Below are 16,966 nucleotides of genomic sequence, written 5' to 3' on the forward strand. Positions count from 1 at the left end.
TGAGCAATACATTGGTAGGTGAATTCTACGACGTCAGTTATTGTGAAACATACACCAAACTCAAGCCAAGATATAACCTCCACAGTCCACATATATACTTGACTGTCCCTTACAAGACACCTAATAATTCGAGATCACAGCATTCCACGGCCAACAGCACAGCTTGATATATAAGAAGAAAATTCACAATAAACATACCATGCATCACGGTGACAGGGTACTATCCATTATGAAGAGGTGGTTAGGCGTAACGATGTATTCTAGTGAAGATCTTTCCTGCATACTGAAATGAAAGCACTTCGACCTCAACGGCATCCGCATGTTGGCCTAAACCTTCGATATTGATATGTACAGGCGACGAAATTGCCGGCACTGAATAGTCCTGCCCTTGCAATCTGAGCTCCGTGGTACAAATGCGATCTGCAGAGGAAAACAACGCACCTCGTAAGGAAGATCTTAAATCCCGTGCGTCTCACGAAATGGGTGTTTTAGTTTGGTTTGGTACGTGAGAGCGAGTCAAATACCTTTTGAGTAGCGACAATCTCTTCCGGACGTCACAAAATAACAACATGCTTCAGCAAAACAATCTATAAGCTAACCCGCAAGAACCTCATGAATACTTTTTACAATTGAAGAAGACGTATGATTCAGTGCCCTAAATTTTAGAAGACACCCCCTTTATCACCTATACTGAACCACGAGGGCTGAAATACGACCACAAATCAATAGTGACATATGCAATTACCGATATTATTGACAAAATTCATTCGTTCGTTCAAAAAAAAACAAAGGGTTCGTAATGAACACGTGACTTTGCGAGGTATGATATTTGATGACTTGAAAATTGACTAGACAATTTGTTTACGAGTCACGAGTCAGGCTGTATTTTTTCCAAGCGCCGAGTACGAATTAAGTTAAGTCCTTTTACGGCAGCGGCTCAAGTCAAGTCAAATCATTCCGAGAACGTGATTAAGTCAAGTCAATGGTGTGTTATGTACATTGGTAATGTACATTTACATGGAGTTTCAGGAGTTTTGTAACAACCAGTCTTCAACTAACGACGGCTTGCTAAGTTGACAATCACGAAACGTCTTATCATTTGCGACTGCCAATTTTGATGCAGTATAGGTGTGAAAATCGCGCGATGCGTTTGTTATTTGGTGCGAACCAATGTAAACGGTCACCCGAATGCCGATACAGCGCAGACAGATGATATGATCACGATAGACGCCATTTTGTTAGTTCCCGCGCGACGAAACTGTACTTCGTAATGGCTGCGTATAGACACAAGGAATTGAGTAATCAGAGCAGGAGATCAAATAATTTCGAGTACCGTAATATTGATAAGTATAGTATCCATTTTTTGGTATTGTGCTGAAATCAATTGATTTATGTAACATAGGAAGCTGTAATACGAGCTAGTCGAGGCTGTACTGTATTATATTGTACTGTAATAAACTGTGCTGTATTTACTGTACTGTACCGTACCGCTATGTATTAAATTGTACTGTACTATACTGTGCTGTGCTGTGCTGTGCTGTACTGCACTGAACACTAACAAATAGTCACCGAATACTTGTTGCATAAATAATTCACATTTGTTGGTACTGGCCAGTTGTAAAGGTACCATTTTAAAGGATGCGAGCCTCTTAATCCACGCGCAGTCAGTCGAATGACGAATCACTTCGGCGACTATCCGTTTTCCGCTATCACCTCCGGGAGCTAAGGGAAGAAACCACAGACGACTCATGCCGTGAAAGGTGCAACGTATTTTAACATGAGCATTGAGCATTCACGAGACAATGTGCCTGTGCATCATAAAGTTCAAATTTCCTACTTCCTGACAGCCATTTATAAAATGCGATATTGTAACATCCCATTTCTGAGTCATGGTCGCGGATTTCAGACACTCTCGATTAGGCATGCATTGCGCGCGCTGGCTTAACGTTATTCATTGCTGGTGGAAATAAGTTTTGTACAAATGGTATCATAGATGATGTAGGCCTGTTTTCGTATGCGTATTGCAGTTTGAAATGGAATTTTAACAAACGTGTTCTGAGGTATCTGAATACATCATTCACCACTGCGATATAGAAAGGTCAGATTGTGTTTGCGATAAGAAATTAGCCTGTATTATCAGCATATGTTTATTTTTGCATTCTGCTCGGCCGCGCAAATAAATCTGAGTCTTAAAATTGTCAGGCTAATGCATTGACGATCACTTTTCATCGACCGTACATCATTACGTTTGACTTGTTGTTTTAAGCGACCCTTCGTTACATCCCTGCATATTTATCAGCATATGGCTCGCCAAACACAACACATGTGTCGGTCGCTTATGCTTGTACCGCCTCCATATATAGGGATTGGGTACCGTTGTAACAAGGCTTGTTCTGATGAAGCTTGTCACCGATTCATTGAAAACATTGCCATTGGTGATATGGAATCTAAACATCAGTATTTGCTATATCTACAATAGGGTGGAGTGAAAAATGAAAATTTTTGAATTTCAAAAAAGGGTCTTGATATGTGGTGCCAAATAGTAAACAAATAAATTCTATCATAATTTTGGGTTCGTACACCCTCTGGTGGTCGTGCAATTTCACCGAACGAGCCAAAAACAGCTAATTTCGCCATATCTTGATCATCACTTATACTAGCAAGTCAGTTTTGGGCTTAAAAGATGCAGAAGCAACATGTTTCTATCTCACTTCCATGGAACTTACTCTTAAAAATGAACAGAAAAAAAGTTACAAGCAAATTTCTGATTTTATAGGTAAAATTAAGCACTGAAGCAGTGGGTAGGATGTCAAAAGCGTGTAGTGATTGATCTTATAACTGAGCAACATACCCTATCAATTAGAACCAATTTTCAAAACTTGCTCAAACAAATGAAACCCCCTCCAAGCATAAATAGGGCTCGGGCATCGAATAGAGACTGCTAAAACTGTATTTAAAACAGCGTCCATTGGTAGTGCAGCGTCACGATATCGGTAAGTTTATAACAACGGCCCTCAAGAGATTTCTTACCAAAATGCTGTTGTAGGGTTTGTATCATATTTGTCACAAAGCTCCTGAATGAAAGCACAAAAATTGAAAATACACATTTAAAACACAAACATCAATTCTATACTGAAAACAGAAAATTTTTGTAGCAGTATCATATGAGTATCAGTGTGCACAAACATTAAAATCATGTTTAGTATTGAAAGATTTCATCTGCTTTCAAGACTTCAGTTTTCGTCTGATTAGGCGATCTCTGCGTTTAAATCCTAAAACATGAGTAGATGCTTCAGTAACCACGTTTTAATGTCTTTCCACTGCCGGGTTGTGGCAAGGATGACTGAGCCTTAATGGTGATGATCTTAGGTTTTCCACTTCGTCATCTGACAAGTTCTTGATTGCAGGCGGCAGTTCAATATCTTTGTGGTTTAAGTTGACAATTTGGTGGAAAGATTAAGCCTTGATGTTGATAACTGGAATTTGGAAGAAACTGATGCTCAATGTCGCTGTTTTTAGGTTTGGTGTCGTTTATATATCTTCCTTCAAAATCATAATTGGAATTTGGTATGGTGTGGTTGTTCTGCGCATAGCTGTAATCTTGTTAACTGTAAATCTTCGGACGTTTCCCTCCTCGTCACCAAAGCATTCCCAGCAAAATATTTTCTGGATGTTCAAAATGAGCATTTCTTTGTAGCAAAGATAGTGCAAGGGAGTGAATTCGGGTATCAGTCAGCTTTGTGACACGGGAAACTATATTGTGGAAATTTTTAGCACCATCTACAATGGAATTGTGCATTTTTTTTTCAAACCATAACGGAAAATAGACCTCCATGCAAAATTGAGCAAGACAGTTCAGATTTCACGATGGACGACTCTGTCCCACATAGTACTTTGAACCGTAAGATGCGAGAAACAACCATATTGAATGAACGACGGCCCCAGCCTCTAAATATTGCAGATCTGGTTATAATTGACGACTTTGAAGGAGGATGTATATATGAAACCCAACCCTAAAGCAGCAACATTTACACCAGCATCAGATTCTTCCAAATTCCAGTTATCAACATCAAGGCTTAATCTTTCCACCAAATTGTCAATTAAAACCTCAAAAATATTGAACAGCCGCCTGCATCGCAATCAAGACCTCGTCTGATCACGAGCTGGGAAACCTATGATCATCACCATTACGGCACAGTTATTCTTGCCACAATCAGGCAGTGGAAAGACATGTGACAGTGGTGATATAAGCATATGCTCAATGTTTCAGGATTTAAACGTAGAGATAGCCTCATCAGACGAAAACTGAAGTCTTGAAAGCAGATGAAATCTTTCAATAGTAAACATGATTTTAATGTTTGTGCACACTGATACTCATATGATACTGCTACAAAAATTTTCTGTTTCCAGTATAGAATTGATGTTTGTGTTTTGAATGCGTATTTTCAATTTTTTTGCTTTCATTCAGGAGCTTTGTGACAAATATGATACAAACCATACGACAGCATTTTGGTAAGAAATCTCATGTGGGCCGTTGTTATAAACTTACCAATATTGTGACGCTGCACTAACAATGGACGCTGTTTTAAATACAGTTTTGGCAGTCTCTATTCGATGCCCGAGCCCTATTTATGCTTGGAGGGGGTTTCATTCGTTTGAGCAAGTTTTGAAAAGTGGTTCTAATTGATAGGGTATATGTTGCTCAGTCATAAGATCAATCACTACACGCTTTTGACATCCTACCCACTGCTTCAGTGCTTAATTTTACCCATAAAATCGGAAATTTGCTTGTAACTTTTTTTCTGTTCATTTTCAAGAGTAAGTTCTATGGAAGTGAGATAGGAACATGTTGCTTCTGCATCTTTTAAGCCCAAAACTGACTTTCTAGTGTAAGTGATGATCAAGATATGGCAAAATTAGCTGTTTTTGGCTCGTTCGGTGAAATTGCACGACCACTAGAGGGTGTACGAACCCAAAATTATGATACAATTTATTTGTTTTCTATTTGGCACCACATATCAAGACCCTTTTTTGAAATTCAAAAATTTTCATTTTTCACTCCACCCTAATCTACAATACATGCCGAGTTGGACAGCTTGGAAATTTGCAGCTTTTCCAAATTAGATTAGAATTAGAAGTTATAGCTGAAAAACTTTGCTAAAATTTTGACCAGGATTAGATTCAACAAAAACTTGAATTGAAACGCTGAAAATTTACCTAAATTCCGGATTAGAAAGAAATACAAGAATCAAGTTCAGTTCATATCAAATCAGATTTCATACTCATCAACATGACAATGTCGTATATGTCTGCACAGCAAGCTGGGCTTGTTTCGCACTACGTAGTTCTCCTGTAGCATTTTCAGGAATTCTCGAAATTAGATTAGAATTGAAATGAGAGGACAGAAACTTTTTACAAATTACATTAAAATTAAATTAACGGCATTTCGCTCGAATTGGTCCAATCTATAGTTGGACAATTAAAATTATCTAGCTATCCAAGTCTGCCTACGTACCCTCGTAGAATCATTGATCGCGATGTAACCTAAAACCTATCGAGGCAATCATAGGGTTACCATACATCCGCCCTTAGAAGGATTGGTCCTCCTTTTTCAAGAAATGGAAAATGTCTTCCTAGCACGCCCAAGTGTCCTCCTTTTCGGCAATTCATCGTCCTTTATAGCTTTGACCGCGAGGCCATTGGACAGGCACAGCTGTAAAATGCCAATGACGCGAAAACAGCCTCTTTCTAGTCTTGTAACTGTTTGTAACTCTTTCAACTTGTAATAAGTGTACTCAAAATATGCTAACCCTAGTCAACGACAAACTTGGGTTAGGTGCAACGATTCGATCACTTATTTCCGATGGAAGTAAAAACAATAGATTAGCAGGTGTAATGGATTAATTTGATGCTCTCGCACACCCGAATTCGCTCACTGGAAACTGAAATTAATGTCGAAAGAGGCTTTCGATCGTTGAAATACTAACACAACACACGAAGGAGAAATGAGTCTTCGATTGGGCTGTGTCATGACACGTTGAATAATAATGTCAGCGCCGCTCCGTGAACGATTCCATATTTCGGTAACTAAGTCGAGTGATGTGATAATTTCAAATATGGACCTTTTATGATACCACGAATAATATAATGCCAGTTTTACATCACATTTCAGAATACTTGGTATTTTTTCGACTACCTATTACCTTTGCTGTAGGTCATTGGTTCTTAAACTTTTTAGGCCGCGACCAAAATCTGAGTTAAGTGACATCTCGCGCCTCACATGTATTTTAATATTAGTAATCTACCTTTTTACGGGCATGACATAACGCGCAGACGGCAGTTGTATCGTACGAACGCAGGTCAATGAAACTTTTCTACCGCACGCTATTTCAAATTGCGGTGCATCACTTTCCTTGTGGGGCGCATTTGTACCGCATTTGTACTATACTGTCTACTCAGATTGAAAGGGCGGAACTGTGCCAGTGCATGTGCCAATACCTAAGGCTTTGGCCACCCAACGGTCATTTTCGCTAACGTTTTATCGCCATAGATCTTGTTGGCACCGCACTTTGCCCACCCGTATGTTGGCCAAGACTTCATGTCTACAAGTGTCCCGGCGCGGAAGGAGTTGGCATCGAAATACGTGTGTCTCATAGTCCCGCACCAGCTTGTTGCACACCCCTATATACAAAAGCAGGGGTGTCAAACTCAAATTGCTTCGCGGGTCGGATTCAAGCCTTCAAATCGCTCACGGGTTGGACCAGTCAACCGATTCCAAATGTTTCCTCGTGCCCTTGAATACTTTATTATTAAGCATATATAGATAATACATGGATGGTGGATCATAGGGTTTTAGTTCCAACAAGTCGCAACACCTTTATTCACAAATAATGGAATTGGCAGAAATACTGAGATTGTCCCGTTAAATACAGTTAAGAACCAATAATACAGTGACGTTAACGACTATATACCTGATCGACGACCATAGATATTTAAATTTCATGTTTGTGTTACTAATATATTTCCATGGACACTGCATATAACGGTTCCGCATTGGCGCTTTATCTTCTGAGAATAGCTACTTTTTGGTCCATTTTTCCATAAAACTCTGAACTCAATGGGCATTTTCTACTTTCTCGAAATGTGATATCAATGTCACCGAATTGTTCCTAATGGTAACGAAAGTGAAACCGGGTGGTTATAATGTGGCCTATGAACAATTGAACATTCTCGAAATTTGCTGTCTCGACGGAATATTTAATGGAAGCCGTATTACCTGCAAAAAATCTCAACATTTGTTACAAATGTGCTCGGTAATATAAATTTTTTTCAATCTATTCAGAATATTTTCGTGGGCCGGATGAAATCAGGCGGGCCATCGGTGGGTCGCGAAGCTGTTTCTGGTGGGTCGCGAAGAATTACGAATTTTAGTTTTTTATTCAATTTGCCAAAAATGCCAAACACCAAATATTCTTACGATTAGATGAGCTCATACCCTTTCTCCTCCTCTGAATTAAAGCCACGTTCCCGTGCTTACAGGAATTAGTGAACCAGATATTCGTGACAGTCATTTTGATAGGAGTGTGAAATTGGACAGTGTGATTTTGTGTAGGCCTTGAAATTGCGAACGTTTACTGAAAAATGCAATCCAGCCCAATTGCAATCAGCAAACAATACTCCGGACCCTTTTATGTTCGACGTAAACGACGAGTTACTACTTGAATACCCGCTTTCTCGTTTGTTATCCACTATGACGAGTATTATCGTCTGTCTGCGACACTCGTACTCTCAAATTGTCGCGCAATTTCACCTGTGGGCGTCTGATTCAACTCGTCACACACACGGCTCGTTGTACGTTTAATCGTTCTCAAACATGTTCGATTGCTCGGTCATATCTCCTGGTGGGTCGCACAATCAAACATTGCGGCAAAAGTGGGTCGCGAACTGAAAAAGGTCGGGAAGCACTGCTCTAAAGCATACCAACGTTCTCCGAGGGCTTTTTCCAGACAAACCATTGTCGGATAAATCTTATCATAAATTCAAGCCAATTGTGTAATGCAAATTTGAAAGACGTACTGTAGTAACGACTCTTCTGCTTGTCCCGCTTATTGGCTGTACCCAACACTGGATCTGGATCTTGAATCTGTACAAATCATCCGTAAGGAATCGCGCGAAGAATTTTCTTTCGTGGCAATTCAACAAATATTACATACATATTAAAATGTCGCCCTGGTACCGTTGCGACCCAAAATTATACCCTTCGCGACCCATAGTTTAAGAACCCCTGCTGTATGTTGGTCACGACTTCACAGGTATGTAATTTCCACTAACGTGCGATTCGTATGCTACAATACGACCACTCCAGGTTTACAGCTTTATACTGTGGAAAATAGTAACGAACTGTAATTCTCATTGAGAAATTAACCCTTAATGGCAGGGAGAGTATAATTTCAGTAATCGAAAAACAGCATTACTCACCATATACTCAACTGGAATTACTAGAATTAATACTAGATTCAGATTCGAGTACTAGTGCAAGCTTTATTATATTAGTGGTTTTGTGACGGAGTATATGTTTCGTATAAATTTCTTTGCGGGTGTGTTACTGTGTATATATTACAAAATATACTGCCTCAAAGATGCTACCCCAATCAGAGCTGCATTCAAAACAAAAGTATATTTAAAAGAAAGATGTTTAAAACGATGCCCTTGTTTGAAACATGTTTTTCATGGTTTTTTCAAGTCGTGATGTCACGAATAATCAATTGTGACGCCATAGCCGAGTGACATTGATCATTGAAAATATAGGTTAAATATAGCTCCTTTGACGTAATAGGCTTCGAACCCCTGTCATATAGGGACCAAAAATATTCCTAATCAGGACTACATCGTCATGCAGCATTTTCACGTTCGTCATCAGAACATTCATTCCGTACCAATGATCCATATCTACGTTCTATAGATGTTGAGCTGACTATTTCGAGGGTTCCAACCATTGCATATCGTATATGTAGGCTATATCGGGTATAAATCTCCGTAGGCTCATACGACATTTTTGGGAAGTGTTTACATAATTATACAACTAAAAAAAACAATATTTTTAAAAAGGACTTTGTTTAAAGCACTGTCTAAAACATGTTTTAAACAACCATTTCTTTTCAATGCAACCCTAACCCCAATACTCGATTCCAAGACTAATCGAATCAGTTGCGAATTCGATTATGAGCATCCCTTGCAAAAGCCATTCGCGATTCGGGCTGCTATTCTGGTTTTCGATCATGTTGATACGCCAATCTATACTCCTATCATTGCCACGAATCTACATTCATTATTAAGCTTCTTGTAATATCTCCGATAACGTATTCATGATCATCTGCATCGGTTCTGACCTACATTATAGCTACTTTTTAGAAACAATACGGAATAATTTTGTATTGATAAGTCTTTGTATACGGGAGAGTATATAATTATTATCATCTACGCGTGGGAATGAGGTTTTGCAGACCACTTGCATATACAGATGTCTTTGTCATTCGACTTTTCCCGGCGGGGTTTGACAGAGTGAATAACTTAATAGTGTTGGAGTTGAACGCCGCCATACCCTACTCCTCTTCTCAAACTTTGGACATTGGAATGTACTTGCTTCTCAGTGGCTGGATTTTAGAGTGACAGACACCGATGCGATCTCAACTCCGGCCTACGGATTTCACGATTGATACTCACCAATATTCAACAATTGAAATACAGCGCTTAACAAACTCCCATATGTACAACATGTACAATTGTACAACGTACAATAGGCTACTTGTACAATGTACAACTTGCCAAAATGGTTGTTTTTCGGCTTTTCAGCTTTCGATTCGTAGCCTTGCACGTGTGTCGTAGTGCGGGAAGAACATAATAAGTAGTTTGTACGGTAATAATTGAAGTCGTTAGGCGTTGCTATAGAAACATTCACCACAAAATGGCTAAAATATAGGCCATGGTAGCGGTAAAGATAAACAACCAATATGCCAGCGGTTCTCAAACGGCGGGTACCGCTCATAGGCGAGCCAGAGCTGCGTTTTGAGGTGAGCCACAGAACAATTTGGAAATTATTAAAGAAGTGAAAAGTTTAGTTTGTATATTTTGTTATTTTAGCGAAAATATATGAATATAATTGCAAATTATTTCTACATCCTTCCGGTTGACTATAATCATGGTCGAACAGTGAATGCACATTGGGGCTGATGCCAGTCGTTATTATGAATGCATCGATATTAATACATTCCCTGGTTCACCAGTATTCCATATAATGTACATATATACCCAGGCCGTGTTATTTTTGGCATTTTTCAGATTTTATTTTTGGCAGTTTTGGCACCGCCATTAATTCATATTTAAACCCGAATTAACCATGTAAATCGCTTCGGTTTGGTCTTTCTTGTGAAACTTAAGTCACATAACATGCGGAATCCGCACTGTGCCATCAAACAGCAAGATTTAAATCCGCATTGAAACCGATATTATAGACCGAATTTACCCGATACAAAACTGACTGGTTCTGCAATATCTGTTCTCAATAGTCGATTCTCCATACGTTCAAAAAATACCAGCATTCACACAGGTCACCATGCACAGTTCAAAAGGGTTTCTGACAATTTTGGATAGCAGCTGTCACTACCCAACCAACAGCTTATTTTCACCCAATACTAAGTCGACTGCGTCTGCAATATCTAATCCGAATAGACGGTTCGATATACATGCACAATTACCTGTATTCACACAGATCACAGATCACAGATCACCACTTTTGAAAACAATTCAAAATCGTTGCTGACACGTTCGAATCACAGCCCGTCACTCGCTAAGTAATTGTGGGAGTAGCTTTAATATTCGAAATAATATGAAAATATATCAAACGGGCAAACAAAAACAAACAAAAAAACATCGAAGGACTGGATATTTGCAGGCCTACGCATTGATGGGGGTTACTTCTTGGCGACAGGGGTATTTTGCGTTGTGTAAGTGTGTCGCCTATGTTCCATTGAAACTATATCCCTTTTGTCCAACGGGGACACATCCGATCAGTAACTGCACCATGTGTTAACATTTTCATTAACAAGTTGAAAGTAAATGGAATTATATGTACGCAATTACGCATAGACCTAAATGCAGAGCATGGGTCGCACGTGTCGGCTACATGCGGTATAACAAAATGCATGAGCGGTGACAACAGGAAAATGACTTGTCATTGAGCTATATCCCTAATTGCTGGATATCATTTACTACCCGGGTTGATCAATCGTCAGTATGTCGTAAATCCAGACTTCAGTACCCGACTTTTTGGTCTCTACCCTAAGAGTTTCATTCGCATTACAGAGATCCCTTGAACGGTAGACCACGGCCTTCCGAATGGTTCACGGACCTCAGTTTAGGAATTTAGCGTAACACACTTGTTTGGTCACTTCATGCAGACTCATTTCAATACTTGTTGGCATTTATATCTAAAGCTTACACGGAAATCTATATCTATAAAAGCCTTATTTTTGGCAGTTTTGTCCAAAAATAACACGGCCTGCGGACTTTAGTTATGATATCAAGTAAAATGCAAAAGCCAGGCTCTGAAACAGTACATGGAATCTATCATAAATGACATTCCAGCAGGGCGTAACGATGTATACGTTATCTATGTGGGCAACAGGTCAACACTCATGAGTAATTTTCAGTAATACGGATGCTGATAAATTATTTCATGTCAGCCTGGCAACATAGTTGACATAAATCTAATCAGATCTCACAAGACATGTTTATAGTTCGAATATTTTTAATGTCAATGCAGCGCATGACAACATTATTGCTGTCCTTTGGATTGCGCATGTCAGATATTCGCCCGCCCGATGCGCAGTCCTTGATAACGTTTTCTACGTAATCTCGTGTTTTGGGATGACGTGTAAGGTATAATCACGGCCTTCGGCGGTACCGGCAGCCATTAATTTGTGTTTCTTATCTGAGAGTTATCCTTTTCTGCCTAAAGTACTATCAAGTCATTCAGACTGGTATAGTATGTACACATTGAGATGATTCATTGTTTACAATTTAAGGTGGAATCCTATTCACAACACATTGTAAATTAGACTGATATCGCGAATGATCACTGACGCCCCGAAGGCACTGATTGTACCGCTGAATACATGAGACAGGTGAAGTTGAAGCTGAGCGAGAAGTTATAAGGTCATCACGTACTGCACATCAAATTCAGGGAAAATGAGATATGTACGCTATAATTGAGAGTGTTCTTCTACCCCATGGCGTTAATGATACATCGCTTCATTATCAGGGGAATATTCAACACGATATTGGCCTATGACGTTAAACACAACTTTTAGACTTTTGCGACTTCTCGACAGGCATGTGGTAAGTATTTATTGAAACGTGAACGTCTCGAAAAATAAAATTTACCAATAACAGGTCGTCGTGTTTACGTAAAAGGTGGATCATAACAATCAAGGTGAACGAAATCGTCCGTTTAGTACAATTGTTTCCCCTGTCCACTGGGGCACCGAAAATATCTACACGTTCATGTATGGATGGCGAGTAACAAATCGTGTCTAGCGGATTAATACATTTGACATTCACGTTCCAATAGTATCAATTACTTTCCACGCTACCAATTATAAGACAACAGTTAAATAAGTTAAAAAAAACTGCAACATATATATTATTCTGGTTTATGGATGACATGTTCATTTTGTCAATGATGTGCCCTTCGATTTCAAATAATTGATCTCTTCTGTTAGATATTTAAAGCATGATTATTTCGAATATCTTACAGATCCCTTATTCATGTGATCAGTCTATGGTTAAATTATATTAGTCTGTCCATCGTGAGTTGATTGTCGCTTGCCGGCGATAGTACTGAATTATCTTCTCCCAGTTTCTTCTATGGACGATCAGTTTAATCCGATTAAAAGCGTGGATAGTTTTGTTAGGCGACTCATCGCTATCGGCTTAATTCGTTTGTAGAGCGACAGTTAATCTGATGCTGTCTCCCATACTGCGCAGTGCGCATACACAACCAACCTAATCATTACGTGGTGATGAAAGATATAGTAACGCAAATGAGATCGTTCTCGATCATGTCTACAGCTACAGGAGCCTACATAGGCCTACACAAGTAATGCAAGTATCACTAAGAGTAGATAGCTGTAAATTAAAAGCTGACGATTGCCTTTGACCAGTTTCAGCCGAAAATATTCGGGTTCATTTCAATATGAATATACTATTCAAAGGTATATTGAAGTTCTGTACCCCAAAGAAGATCTTCAAATTAAAAGCTGTAAGGGTAAGGCGTTTCCAGTGGGAACGAGCATCAACGGAACCTGGCCTGATATTATCCCAGCATGCATTGGTGCGTAGCTTATTGATCCTTCTGTCATCAATGATCAATGACATAGAACGATACATGTTCGTTTTATTAAGCGATGTGACATTCAGTTCAAAATGGAGTGCAAAACTTTATCCCGTCATCTTTGCGTATGATACTTCCACAGTTCCTTGGATAACGCCAAGCGCATTCAATAACGAATAGTGCTACTAAAATCGTTATACTTGAAAGGTTACGTGTGTCAGTTCGAGATTTCCTGATTTGCGATGGAATCCGTGCTTCGCGATTGTATCCAGTTGATGAAATACCTCACTAAGAAGCTCAGCTAAACGGTTTGTTTTTACATCAATTTTCAGTGCCATTTTAAGTGATCGCTTCCAAGAAATCTCTCCTTTAGGCTAGCTTTTACAACGAATGATCCGCCTCTCGAGGTTTCCGAATCGACGGGACATAACCTTTGCCACTTATCAACAACACGTTTCCGTCTTTCGGACGTGCCCAACTAGCACCCGTGGGTTACAGAGCTTAACATCTTTTAAAACAGCAGTTCTGAACAGATACTAACCGGAGGAACACTTACGCTAATACGCAAGCTTTTGGGAACCCCTAACCTAGCTCGAAAAAAATCCACCGGAATACACTTACTGCTGCACAAAATTTACAGGGTCTAAAAAGAACACATTCAAATATATTAGCACAAAGCGAAATCATTGTGCGTATTTATTGCAAATCAATGTTAATTTTGCTGTTCCCTTTCAGATACCATTTCAGAAATGCGAGTCTTCATCTTCGAAACTGCCGTCGTATTGCTCGCTCGCAACGTAACAGCGCGATGCGAACTGTTTAAATACAAATGAGCCAATATATTTCAGAGATGGAATTAGCATTTCAGAAAGAGTTTGACTACGAATCCTAACCGAATGCCACTGCACACGACGTACCACCACAAAAGTCACAATGCGACAATCGGCTATGAGACAATCATCGTCAATACAAATTATATGCGTGAGTAAGTAGGCCTATGTGTTTTAACTTCCACGGAATCCCTGAGACTGGCTCAGTGAACCAGTGGAATAAATGCTATGTTCGGCAATTACACGCAAAATGGCTACCTTGTCTCAATTTCAGCGCAGTCATTATCGGGATATATCGATTACAATCACGTCACAACACTCGAAACTCGAATAATTCCGTCTCTATTTGCGAAGTGCTGACTGGTGAATTGTCGCAGCCATTCACGAATCGGCAACCAAGCTCATTGCGGCCGCTGTGATCACGTGCGATCGAGCCGTCGGCGAAATCATGGCTGGGTCGTGAATTAGGAAGGCTTGTATGTAGACGCATCTGGATTACCATAGTTGTTATTTTGACTGGTTTTCACCATTGCACTTACACGTGTGTCCGAATACCTGATTTACGACGACTGTGTTACATAAAACATGTGTTACAGTGCGATAGAACAGGATTTCATGGACACATGTCGATGTATAAATGTATAGCTAAACTAGCCGACCTCATTATTGGAATGTGTGGCTTTACAACAACATTTATTATGTACCGGTACACTGTATGCATACACTGTAATGGATGTCACGAAACGGAAATTAACCAGGCATGTACTATTTTCATAACGCAAACCAATCCGTGACGATATTCATTTACATCGTTAGCGTTTGAAACTCCGGTATACCAGAATACAGTGCAGCACCAGAATAGGCGCACGTTGCCATCATGTCAACAAGATCGTTAGAATGTGGAAGAAAGTATTATCTATTACCAACGCTACGCAAATGAACGCGGGACGTGGGAAATGTCCATTGCGATGTGCTTCCATAGAAATCACAGTCCTGAATCTGTTTTGCTTTCCCCGAGACGTGCAATGGCGCAGCGCGACGCACATTCTTTCGCTGCATGAGCTGGAAGATTATCCTACCCTGCCTCTCCCACTCTGAGTCATACTTTGCCTCATTACTATCCGAGTGTTTCTTCGAGATTATTTCCTTGTTCGCGGGCGAAACGCCATGTCCGCGCCATTTTGTCTTGCGTCGACCTTACCAGCCAATTGACATTCCCAGGTCGATATACTATGTTCTTCTCCATTCTCTACTGGCTGTTTACCTCTGACTGGTGTCGTCCGAAAATATACGGGTTTCTTTCAATATTATTCCCTTTCAGGTATCTTTGAGTTTCGGAAGAATACTATATCCTGCCTCCATCATACATCAGAAGCTCTTAGTGGGTTTCTAAATCCTAGTACATTCGTGGCCGTGCGTACTTCCATTTGGAATTCATACCATGAGACTTATATATGCTGCATTATGAACTGCCGCATTAGAACACATTCTTCTTGAATTGCTATATATGGTGTTAGTTATCAAACGCACACTCCAAGCCATTCCTACACTAACTCGCCGCTTTTAAACGATTATACAAGACTTTGCTAATGTACATTTTATCATAGGTAAAAGTCATCAATGGTCAATACGAATATGGCGTCATACGAGTCACGACGTGTAGGCTCTGTAGCAGTCGGCATTCCAGACGCGTCTCGTCGATGTCTCAACGTGACGGGTCCTTTTACAAAATGGCGGCTGTATTGCTGTAGCCAATCTGGCCATGCTTATGCGCACTGTGCAGTAATTCGAATTACCTCCGTTGACAACACGATACTGTTGTCCAGCCGTTTTAAAGGAGAATCATGCTTTCTTGTACATTTTCCGTACGTATGCTACTTGTTGCATCTGCGCAAAATAGTAGCAAGTTCGATGTTGGTTCATATCGCTTCGTAATAATCTTGTATACTACCCATCGCGTTAAGCAGGAAATAAATTCGAGCAGGCGTGGTGTCGTACAGTGACATCGTGTGAATAACGACGAAAAACAAATCCGTGACTGGTGATATGCATATATTTTACTGTAGGAACGTGCGTAACGCGATTAATATATACGATCACATACGGGTTTGATATTATAGCGGAAATAAAATTTAATTGCCCTGTCGGATGAGGGATTTGAACATGTTATGAATAGTTTTAAAACTAGGTGCTATGGATTTGAACTATATTTTACGTGCTCTTCTCAGCAGACGCGCGGTAACACATCATTCGTACATTATATGAGGTCGGAATATTTGGTATAGGCGTAATGCGATAAGGTATTTCCTTCATCCGTAGTAACAGCATAACAGGTTTCGCAAACAATCGTAATTCCACGTACAAGGCTACTCTAAAATATTGTCTTACATCTGACTGTAATATCCTGTTCCTTACTATTGCTTACTTCGATGAAGGAATAGTGTGATTTGTCTTTTAGTACAATTCTGTTCATTGATATTCATTCATCGCACTAAACATCGCCAATTGTCAGTACTATACAATGTGGATCATACCACTCCTATAGGGTTACCATATTTCAGCAACCCAAATTCGGGACACTCTTTAGCGCCCACTAGTGAATTTCAAATTGGATTATGACGTCACACTAGCACCGCTTTGCTCTTAGACCCGAGGTTGTCACGGTCCGGTTCAGGAGTATGTGGCTGTGTGTTGTGTAACCGGGACCGAAAGCCCCCTCCCGCCCAAATAAACAATGATTTGGAGC

General features: G+C 39.9%; 1 long non-coding RNA gene across 1 annotated transcript; it reads left to right on the forward strand.

The window, feature by feature from the left end:
• Window positions 1-11,902: 11,902 nt before the first annotated feature.
• Window positions 11,903-12,625, forward strand: LOC145443223 (uncharacterized). Its single transcript, XR_013916350.1, has 3 exons — window positions 11,903-12,255; window positions 12,320-12,396; window positions 12,451-12,625. It is a non-coding gene; the product is annotated as an uncharacterized LOC145443223 (long non-coding RNA).
• The last annotated feature ends 4,341 nt before the right edge of the window (window positions 12,626-16,966 follow it).

This window comes from Botryllus schlosseri, chromosome 7 (genome assembly GCF_051294905.1).
Source record: "Botryllus schlosseri isolate E-star chromosome 7, Bs_hap1, whole genome shotgun sequence".
In the NCBI taxonomy this organism is placed as follows: Eukaryota; Metazoa; Chordata; class Ascidiacea; order Stolidobranchia; family Styelidae; genus Botryllus; species Botryllus schlosseri.